Raw genomic sequence first — 10,489 nt, 5'->3', positions numbered from 1 at the left:
AATTAGCTGTCTATTGTTACTGTAATAAATCACTATAAACAGTGGCTTAAAACAACACAACAGAATGACACAAAACTTTGCAGGTCACGCGCCCAGGTCTTACTGGGCTAAGATCAAGGTTGGGAGGGCGGCATTCCTTCTGGAGGTTCTAGGGAAGAATCTGTTTCATTGTCTTGTCTAGCTTCTTGAGGCTGCCTACATTCCTTGGCTGGTGGCTCCTCTCTGCCTTCAGAGCTGATGTGGTGGAGTCTTTCTCATGTTGTATCCTTCTTGACACTAAATCTCCTGTTTCCCTCTTATAAGAACTGTTATGATTTCATTGAGCCTACTGGATAATCCAGGATACTCTCCCCTTCTCAAGGTCATCTAATTAGCAATCTTAATTCCATTTGCAACCTTAATTCCCCTTTGCTATATATTTACAAATGTGGGGGATTACAACATGGACATTTTAGGGGAGGACCATTATTCTGCCTACCACATTTATGTAGTGAAGAAACAAATTTCTCATGGTAAACAAGTACCTGTAACAACATCCATTCTCCAGGATTTACTAAGACAAAATACAAATAAGAATGTGGCAAGCTCTGTGACTTTAGAGAATTCATGTAATATACTGAAAATTCCTAAGAAGACTAAGAAGGAACTTGTTACACAGTAAGTAACCTGTAGGGATGTATCTTTTTAAAAGCCGATGTGGTTCTGTAGTTCATGTTCTGTAAGTACTGTTTCTAACCTGAGAGCATCATATCTATGTATAGGAGGGGAGCATTTATAAAAACCAGGTCCCTCAAAAGAAATGGGGACCAATTCAAATGGGTACAGGGGTAAGAAGGAACAGAACAAAAGATGGCTTTGTAAAAGGAGAAGCAGTTTTTTGCATTTTTATTATAAAGTAGTAATTCCAGTCTCCAATCTTCATCATTTTCTCTGGCTCCAACCCTGGATCCCATCTATGCTGTTGATTTAGCAGCCAAGTCAGTAATTTAAGTGTTAGGATTTATTCTGCATGCTAAATTCTGTTTACAGAATCAAAGAGTTTTCAAATGGAAGTGCTTATCTGGAATTTGGAGATGAGATCTATCTGAGTGTACAGAAAATCTTAAGTCTGAGAAATAATTAAATTACAACACTGTTTCTATTGAGCCCAACATTAGTTTATTAAAAAAATTTAAATGTCTCCTTTTTATCTTTCCTGTTCATTTTTAAAAAAGAAAAATTACTTTACTGATTTTGTAAATGTAACACTTGCTGGTTATAATGAGTTCAAGTCATGCAGAAAAGTAAAAAGAGCTTTTTAAAAAAAATCATCTCAAATCCCTTTTTTACCATTATTAACACATAATACTTGCTATTTTTATAAATAAGTAATGAATTAGAAAGAAGTCAAATGAAGCTGAAATGAATTGGAATGGATTGCTAAACTTCAAATAAATGTTGTATCCAGTACAATGTATGTTATTTCTAAAGAGATCCCTCTAACATTAAGGAGAGATTACTAAAAAGATTAAATGTTGAAATTACAGCTTTAAAACCTGCACATTTCAACTGCAGACAGCATCTGTTGTTGCCCTGCTCTGAAACATGAAGACACTAGCTGCTCTCTTCTCCCCTCTTCCCACCTCTTGATCTTGTTAGTTATGTGTTATTTATATATTGCCAACGCTTCTACATTTATATTCTGTCCTATAATTAGACATACTTTAAATTGATTCAATGTTCGCCCAAGACTTTTTATGTTTCCTCTTTTATTTTTCCATCACCTTGTAAGTAGCTGCATTTCATTAGGAAGTAGTGTGTGTTTGTTTTTGGCTTATCTTTTTTTGTTTTGATGAAGAAGTGTACATGGGTGTTGTATTCTTCAGACTTCTTTCATGTTTGAAAATATTGGCCTGTTGTATATCTTGTATACGTGTATACTTTGTATATTTTGGATGTTTATATTATTGTTAGGTTATATTTCTTTACTTCAAAATTGCTTATTTTCCAATGGCTTCTGTTACTGAATGTTACTGTGGAATAATATGAGACCAGCATGGATATCTCCCTTAGATGGTGATTTGCTCTGATTTTTTGGCTGCCTGAAGAATTCTTTATCCTTGAGGACTGATAATTTAACTATCTCAGAGATGAGTTTTCCCTATCAATATATATGTTACTTCTCAACCTGTAGATTAAACTTTTTCTTCATTTCAGAGAAAGTTTCTTCTTGATTAAAAAAAATAATTCTACCTTCGATTACGGTGCTGTGTTCCTCTGCGTTTTCTACCTGAGAGACACTGCTATGTTGCATGGAATTTGTCAGTCTTCCACTTCTATGATCCTCTTTCTAATTTCTTAATTTCCTTTTTTTCATTTGTGTTTACTATGATTATCTCAGGTCTTTCTTTCTTGCTTTTGACATTTCTTTAATGATACTGTTTCAGTTCTCTATTTCCTTAGGTTTGCAATCCCTCTTTCCTTCATTCTTCTGTTTTAAAACTCATTTTTCAATTTGTGTTTTATTCTTCTCAAGTTATTCTAAACGTCAAAGCACTTGCAGAGAGATTAATTCACTTTCTTGCATTATGTTTTTTCTGGGCTTGGTTCAGGGTCATCTTTTATATATTTTTTCTCCATCCCTAATGTGTTTGCATTATTGCCTTGATAATTTATTTTCATCATGCATGTGCATGGGGATTTGTCCAGACCTGAATTTGTTTTCTTGTAATTAAAGGAATGTTTTGACAACTTGCTGCCTTAAATAAGACCAGTTTGCTTTCTCATCTTATAAAGAGTTTGTTGGCTAGGAATTTAGTGTTCTAGATTTTTTCTGCTGGACCAAGAAGGCAAAGTAGGGAAGAGGGAGAATAAGTCAAGATTATGTGAATATCTGGTTTCTGCTATCACTTCACACATTTTATTAAAGGTCTTCTAACCAGGGTTCATTGCTCCTGCTTGGGCAATGGTAGTATCTCTCACTCTCATTGGGGAATTTACTTGGAATTAGGATGGTCTCTTAATTCTGAGTGTAGGCCTCACTTCTTTCAAAGAGAGAGGCCACACCACTGTTCCCTTTCTTTGTATCATCTTCTTTTCCACAGCAACCATTTCCACTACTCCCCAGTTAGGAGAAGGAAAAGAGAAAGTTGATTACTACTCATGATACTTTTCCTATTAAATGAGCTCCATTACCACTGTATTCTGCTATTTGTTAACTCTGTTAGTGCCCAAGGTGATGGAGTAACTTCTCTGATGGGTAATGATGCCTCTGACTTGGTAGATAAATCTGTTTAATTCTGCGGTTTAGTTGGTGGCCCATTTTGTTCTTACTCTACACTGTCATCAACTTAACTTCCTTCAGCTAGAGATGTAATATTTATGTCTCTCATCTGACTACACCTTGTGTTATTTCTCATTTTTCCCCTTCAGAAAACAGGTAGGACAGAAACACCCCCTCAGAGACATCAACAGTATAGTTTTGGGATGGAGGGAGTGAGGCAGGTTGGAGGTTGCTTTGGGAGACTCATCATATTGTCTTCCAAAATCCTCCACAAATTTTGTTGGCTGCCTTTTTTTTTAATGGCCTTGGGCTATGCCCCTTTTGTGTGTGTGATTTTTTTCATCTGGTTTTTACTTTTTGTAGTCTATTCTGTAACTTACTTTCATTTCGTTATCCTTACTTGTAAGTCTGAAGTCATTTTTTTCTTTTTAATTAACTTCTTCAATTTTTAAAATAGGCAATACACAGCACACAATGCAAAACATGTAAATGCGTGTACAGTGAGAAGTAAGTATCCTACCTACTCTTGTCTTCCATCGATATGGCTCCTGTCTCTAAAGGCAATTACTGTTACTAGTTTCTAGTATAAATCTCCAGAAATGGCTTCTGTGTATATAGAATACATACATACACACACACACACACACACACACATAATGCTTATATATACATGTATGCATATATATTATTTTTAGTTTTTTAATAAAAATACTAGCATACAGCATACACAATTATTTACTTTTTAAAAAATTATATCTTGAAGGTAGTTCCATACATGAATATATATAACTGCTGCATTCTTTTTAATTGTGCATAATATTTTATTTTATATCCATGCATCATTATGTAACTCAGACTCACAAGATGTAATTAGTGGGCATAATCTTCCCCTGTCCCTAGGTAAAAATTTGGGCAGATCCCCATGACTTTTTTGCTCCTTTTTAGGAAATGATATAGTCCTATAGTCACTTTGTCACAAACACAAACTGAATTCAGAAATCAGAATGCACTGTCTTAGAGATTATTTAAAATTCAGAGATAATCAATTCAAAATTGATTTAACACACCAAGGTTAAGGGAAACAGGGTTGTTTCGATGTGAAACTCTTCTCCCTTATGGAGCCCCTCCAATCCCTGCTCCTAACATGAAATTTGCTAGTTTCTGAGCCCTCCAGGTTCAGAGCTGGGAAGATAGGGAAGGGCAAGACATTTGGACTGATCCCTTTCAAGCTGTGTTTCTTCACGCTCTCTAGACCAGGTGTATGTTTAAAGTGGACTCTAGTGGGCTTCTCAGAGGTTCCCTGCTGTGTCCCACTGAATATAACCCTCTTGACATGGGCCATGTACCTTTTCCTTCAGCAAACCCCTTCGTATCCTGCCTTAACTTCCATTTCCCTGGCAGGCAGTCCACCTTCCACAGTCGCTCAGTAATCCCTCACGCTCTTCCAGTTTCTAGATGCCCTCTTAGGACACCCTAAAGATGGCCCCAGCCTGATTCTTTCTCTTCTGTCCATAGTTGGTCCCTAGAAAATTATCTTTTCCCCTGACCATTTGGGGACCGTAGGCCACTCTCAACACAGCAGAACTTCATTGGCTTTATCATCAAGGGGTTGGTTAGCCCCCTTTTTTTACTCTCTGGACTTCTCAGCTCCCATGGGGCCCTCTTTAGGGAACACATCTCAAGCTCTCTGGCCCCAATGAAAGTTCCTTTCTAGTAATTCACTGAACTTCAGTGATGTCTGAGGCAAAAGTAAAATATGTACCCCTATATACACTTACTTACGAAAATATCCTCCTATACTTTGGACCAAATAAAAGGAAGTTAAAAGCTCTCCCACCCATGACAATATAGAAAGCCTCACTTTTGTCCAGTGTATTTGCACACCTTTGCCAACCCATTTCAACATGCCCAGAGGGAAGAACACAATGGCTGTGCTGGCCTGGAACAAGGGCTTGTTTGGAAATGTCTCTTCCATCGCACAATAATGCAAGGTCATCAAACAAACAAACAAATATTTACCTTTATTTAAAATGTTGTTATGTTGTTCAATGTGGATTGGTAGCAAAAATGCCTAGAAGTGGAACTGCTGAATAAAATGATTTATACTTTAAATTATTTGATAACATATATCATTATATACCCCTACCAGCAATTTATGAAAGTACCTGTTTTCTGACACACAGGACAATATACTACAGCATGTAAACAAATTCCCTGATCTGGCATTGTGATAAATTTTAAAAATTGTATCTTATTGTCATTTTAAATTGCATTTCTTTTACTATAAGGAAAAGTAAAATCCTTTCATATTTTAAGGGCTATTTGTTTTTCCTTTCTTTGAAATTTCTATGTCTTTTGCTCATTTGGGGAGACTTTTAAAAAATTAAATGATAGGAATTAAAGATTTCTATCATTAACTATATTAAGGAAATTAAATGATTATCTATAGTATGAGTAGCAAATAGTTTTCTTGAATTTGCATATCTGTCTTGGTTTATGCTTTTTTTGTTATTCAGAAAGTTTTGAGTTTATATAAAATGTTAATTTACATATTTTTATGTATCTCTTTTCAAAAATCATACTTTAAAATAGGCTTTTCCTACTCTAAGAACTTTTATGGCTTCCTTTTTTTCACAGTACATTTTAACCCATCTAGAATTTACTTCAAAACCAGGTATGTAGTACAGATTCAAAGTTGTGTTTTCTAGGCATTTATTTCCACACTATTTCCTGAATAATCTAATTGATTTTCTCACTCATTTGTTATGCCTCCTTTATCATTTATTATATCCCCATGTATATTTGGGTTTATTAATGTTTCATTGATATATACACACAGATACACACACACACACACACACACACACACACACACACATTCATGGACCAATATATACTCTTTTAATTAATGTAGTTTTTCAATGTTTTAATACCTAGAGTGGGGAGGGATTTCCACCTGGAATACCTTAATACTTGCAATGAGTAAGACTTTTCAATATCTTTATTTTTCAGAATTTTCTGGTCATTCTTGCTTGATTATTTTCAATGATCTTTATAAGCTTTTTGTAAAGTTCCAAAAATATCGTCTAACTTTTTTATTTGGATAAAATTAAAAGTTAAAAATCAACTTAGAGTATTAAACTATTTATGAACTTAAATTTTATTATCTAAGAACATAGTATGACTTTCTACATATTTACCTCCTCTTCTGTGTCCATTAATAAGATTTTAATGTTTTCTTTATATAGAGCTAATACATTACTTGTTAATTTTTTTAAATTAAAAAAAATTATACATTAATTGTTAATTTTATTCCTGATGTTTTATCTTTTTTCTTGCAATTTTAATTGGATCCTTTTTCATTGCATCTTCTAAGTTGTTGTTTGCATATATGAAGTCTATTGATAAAATATTAATATTATTCCTGGTCTTCTTACTCATATTTGGAATAGCTTTTTAGCTGATTTTCTTGGGGTTTCTAGGTAAACGTTTTACTATCTACTGATAATGATAATTGATTTTCTTCTAATTTTTATACCTCTCACTCTTTCTGATATTCACTTCCATTGACTAATGTCTCTGCAACAATAATTTCCCTCTACATATTATTTGCTCCCTCACTTCCTTCAAGTCCGTGCTTAAATGTCGCCCTAAAGAGGTTTCTCTGATTACTCTACATGTATAAAATAGCAATGCCCCACCCATCACTTCAACCTACCTCACTCTCTTTCTCACCTTCCTTTATTTTTTGCCCATGGCAGTTATCCTTGTCTAATACTTGTTTGTTTGCATGTTTATTGGTTTTCCCTAATACTGTAAGCTTTATGAAGGCAGGGTATTTAGTTGCTCTGCAGAAGATTTGTCCTGGCTGCTGAGAATAGTCCCCAGCACCAGCTGACTCCAAATAAATGTTTGTTGAATGAATGAATGCGTGTTCAACAATAATAATGGTAAAGAATGTTTTTGCTTGTCCCTGATTTAATGGAAAAGCTTTTATTGTTTCCCCATTAAGCTCAATGCTGTGTAGCTGGTATTTAAAGATTATTTAGAACGTGTTTTGTTTCACACAGTGAAAGGATTTTAAAAAATTGACCTTTAAAATTTTTTTTTTAGTTCACTGGTTTAATTTCTTTTTAATTAAAAAAGTTTTTTTCTGGGCAGTTAGGCTGATGCAGATGAAATAGTGTAAGTATTTCAGCCTTAATAATTGTATGACTGAAGCTGAGTGTTTAGCTTTGCATCTTGTCACTGTCTCATTGCTTTTTTTCTCAATACTTCTTTGTTTAGCTCCACTTTGAATTTAACACCTACACAGAGAAGTGCACAAAAATGCAGAAGTATAGCTCAACGACTTAACACAAAGTAAAACCTATGAAAGCACTTTCCACGTCAAAAATGGAACAGCATTTAAACATCAGAAGTTGGATTGTGCCTCTTCCCAATCAGTGTTGGCCCTATCTATTATTTGCCTACTATTCTGACTTCTAACATTGTAATTTAGATATATTTGCTTTTTACTTTATATAGATGAAATAATACAATATATATTCTTTTCCTTGTGTTCTTTTGTTAAATATTGTAAAATCTATCCACGTTGTTATTTATAGATGTAGTTTGTCCATTTTTATTGTTTATTATATTTCATTGTGGGATTATGCTACTTCCAGACTTCCTAATCCCCTCTCCCTGCACCCCAAACAGGGATAATTGTAATGTCCTGTTTCCTCCTTTTTGCTTCCCTTTAAAGAGTTTTCTGGCTCCTTTTCTACTGCTAAACACTATAGTTGCCTCTGACCTTTCTTTTATTCATGACTTTTCAAAACCTCTATTTTTCCTTAGCCTTTCTGTTCTTAATCACCCTGTCCTTGTTCCATTCTTTTTTTTTCTTTTCTCCTGAACCCACTCTCCTCTCCACCATCTAATGCAAAATATTATGACAAAGGAAAAAATACAGCAATCACAAGCTAAAGAATCACACAGATGAACTGTGAACTTTTATTATTTTTTTAAAGATTTTTATTGAGTTTTAGTCATTTTACAATGTTGTGTCAAATTCCAGTGTAGAGCACAATTTTTCAGTTGTACATGAACATACATATATTCATTGTTACATTATTTTTCACTGTGAGCTACCACAAGATCTCGTATGCATTTCCCTGTGCTATAGAGTATAATCATGTTTATCTAGTCTGCATATGCCTGTCAGTATTTTGAAATCCCAGTCTGTCCCTTCCCATCCCTCACCCCTTAGCAACCACAAGTTTGTATTCTATGTCTATGAGTCTGTTTCTGTTTTGTATTTATGTTCTTCTTTTTTTCTTTTTTTTTTTTAGATTCCAAATATGAGCGATCTCATATGGTATTTTTCTTTCTCTTTCTGGCTTATTTCACTTAGAATGACATTCTCCAGGGACATCCATGTTGCAGCAAATGGCGTTACATTGTCAGTTTTTATGGCTGAATAGTATTCCACTGTATAAATATACCACCTCTTCTTTCTCCAGTCATCTGTTGATGGACATTTAGACTGTTTCCATGTCTTGGCTATTGTAAATAGTGCTGCTATGAACACTGGGGTGCAGGTGTCTTTTTGAAGTATGGTTCCTTCTGGATATATACCCAGGAGCAGGATGACTGGGTCATATGGTAAGTCTATTCCTAGTCTTTTGAGGAATCTCCATACTGTTTTCCACAGTGGCTGCACCAAACTGCATTTCTACCAGCAGTGTAGGAGGGTTCCCCTTTCTTCACAGCCTCTCCAGCATTTGTCATTTGTGGACTTTTGAAATCTGGCCATTCTGACTGGTATGAGGTGATACCTCATCATATTTTTTAATTTGTTGAGAATGCACTGTTTACAGAAATATCTTACATTTGGAATGGTGTTTATCTATGACTTCATGTTTAAGGGACATGGGTTAGTTATTTTTAGCTTAATTCTTCAAAGTTTGAAGTGTGTCCATCAAAGTATTTAATAAAAATAATTTTTGATGATGTAGGAAAATTAAAGCAATATAGAAAACAAATGTATCTTATTTAAATAAGTATAATTAGATACTTAAAGATATGATTCACAAAAATTGAGCTATTCTTTTAGGGGGATGTCTTACATTATTTTTTCATTAAAACTTACACTGAAAATAAATAATTCAAAATACTTGTGCCATTTAAGTGACATTAACTTCAAATATTCTCTCAAATTTTGTGATAAATTTTGGTATTGCTATCTTTTAATAGCAGGAATATTTCGAGGTGTTAACCTAAATATAAACATTAAGATATTATCCACAACAAACATTTTAATTAACCTTCTGATTCTACTAATAGCATTGCTCACTGTCGTTTTAAAAATGAGACTCCGTCTGATGAAAATTTGTTGGAACCATTTTCTGTAGTAAATTAATGGGAAACTGCTAGTTTTGATTGGCTGGCTCCAGGTTTTTAAAAAATGTAATTGAACTTGTTCTCAAGTTTAACCTATAGACAATCTGGGATGAAGATGTTCTATTATCTCAAATGAACAAAGGTACAAAAATCAGACCTCTCTTAAATATCAAATTGACTTTAGCAATAGTGATAGCATTTATCCATAACTTAATAGTTGTGAAGTATGCTTCAAATACAAATGAAAACAAAGTTACTCATCATCCTCACACCTGCAGAATACTTAGAAGTGAATAACAAAGCAATCATTTATTAGTATACTACTGAATTTTGAAATGAAAAAAACAACAAGCTGTTTTTTTGGATGGAAGGTTAGTCTTTCAGATGTCATTGCTATTGGGTGATTTATTTTGAGATTGCAACACAGGTAAAGGGACTTTTTCTAATTTCTTTCTTATTGAGTCATAATATGAATCTATAAATTAATTCATGTTAAATATGTATATATTCATACAATGGAAATTAACTTAAAATCATGAAGAGTTATTTTTCCTTCTCATTACCTATTCTCATAAAACAAAATTCTCCACTCTGCTGTAAACTGAAGCGTTATAATTGTGGGTGTAACTCTATGCTTACATGCAAATACATTTTATGTAAATTTGAGTATTTTATAAGGAAACTGTAAAATATTTAATGTGTTGAACTTATACACTATATGCATTCTAGTTAAAACTTCTGAGAGTGAATAAATCACGAGACCTTTTCTTGAGACAGCTATAGAGGTGAACATTTTGAAGAGCTTCCAAATACACCCATTGAAGATATGTCTTTGCCTGTGTT

At 33.9% G+C, this 10,489-nt stretch overlaps 1 long non-coding RNA gene across 1 annotated transcript; it reads left to right on the top strand.

The window, feature by feature from the left end:
- The first annotated feature begins 221 nt into the window (after positions 1-221).
- Positions 222-7,815, top strand: LOC140695824 (uncharacterized). Its single transcript, XR_012071651.1, has 3 exons — positions 222-657; positions 5,900-5,936; positions 7,550-7,815. It is a non-coding gene; the product is annotated as an uncharacterized lncRNA (long non-coding RNA).
- Positions 7,816-10,489: the final 2,674 nt, after the last annotated feature.

The sequence above is a fragment of the Vicugna pacos genome, chromosome 4 (assembly GCF_048564905.1).
Source record: "Vicugna pacos chromosome 4, VicPac4, whole genome shotgun sequence".
NCBI lineage: Eukaryota > Metazoa > Chordata > Mammalia > Artiodactyla > Camelidae > Vicugna > Vicugna pacos.
The sequence above is the reverse complement of the archived record's forward strand: the minus strand, read 5'-3'. Positions and strand labels throughout refer to the sequence as shown.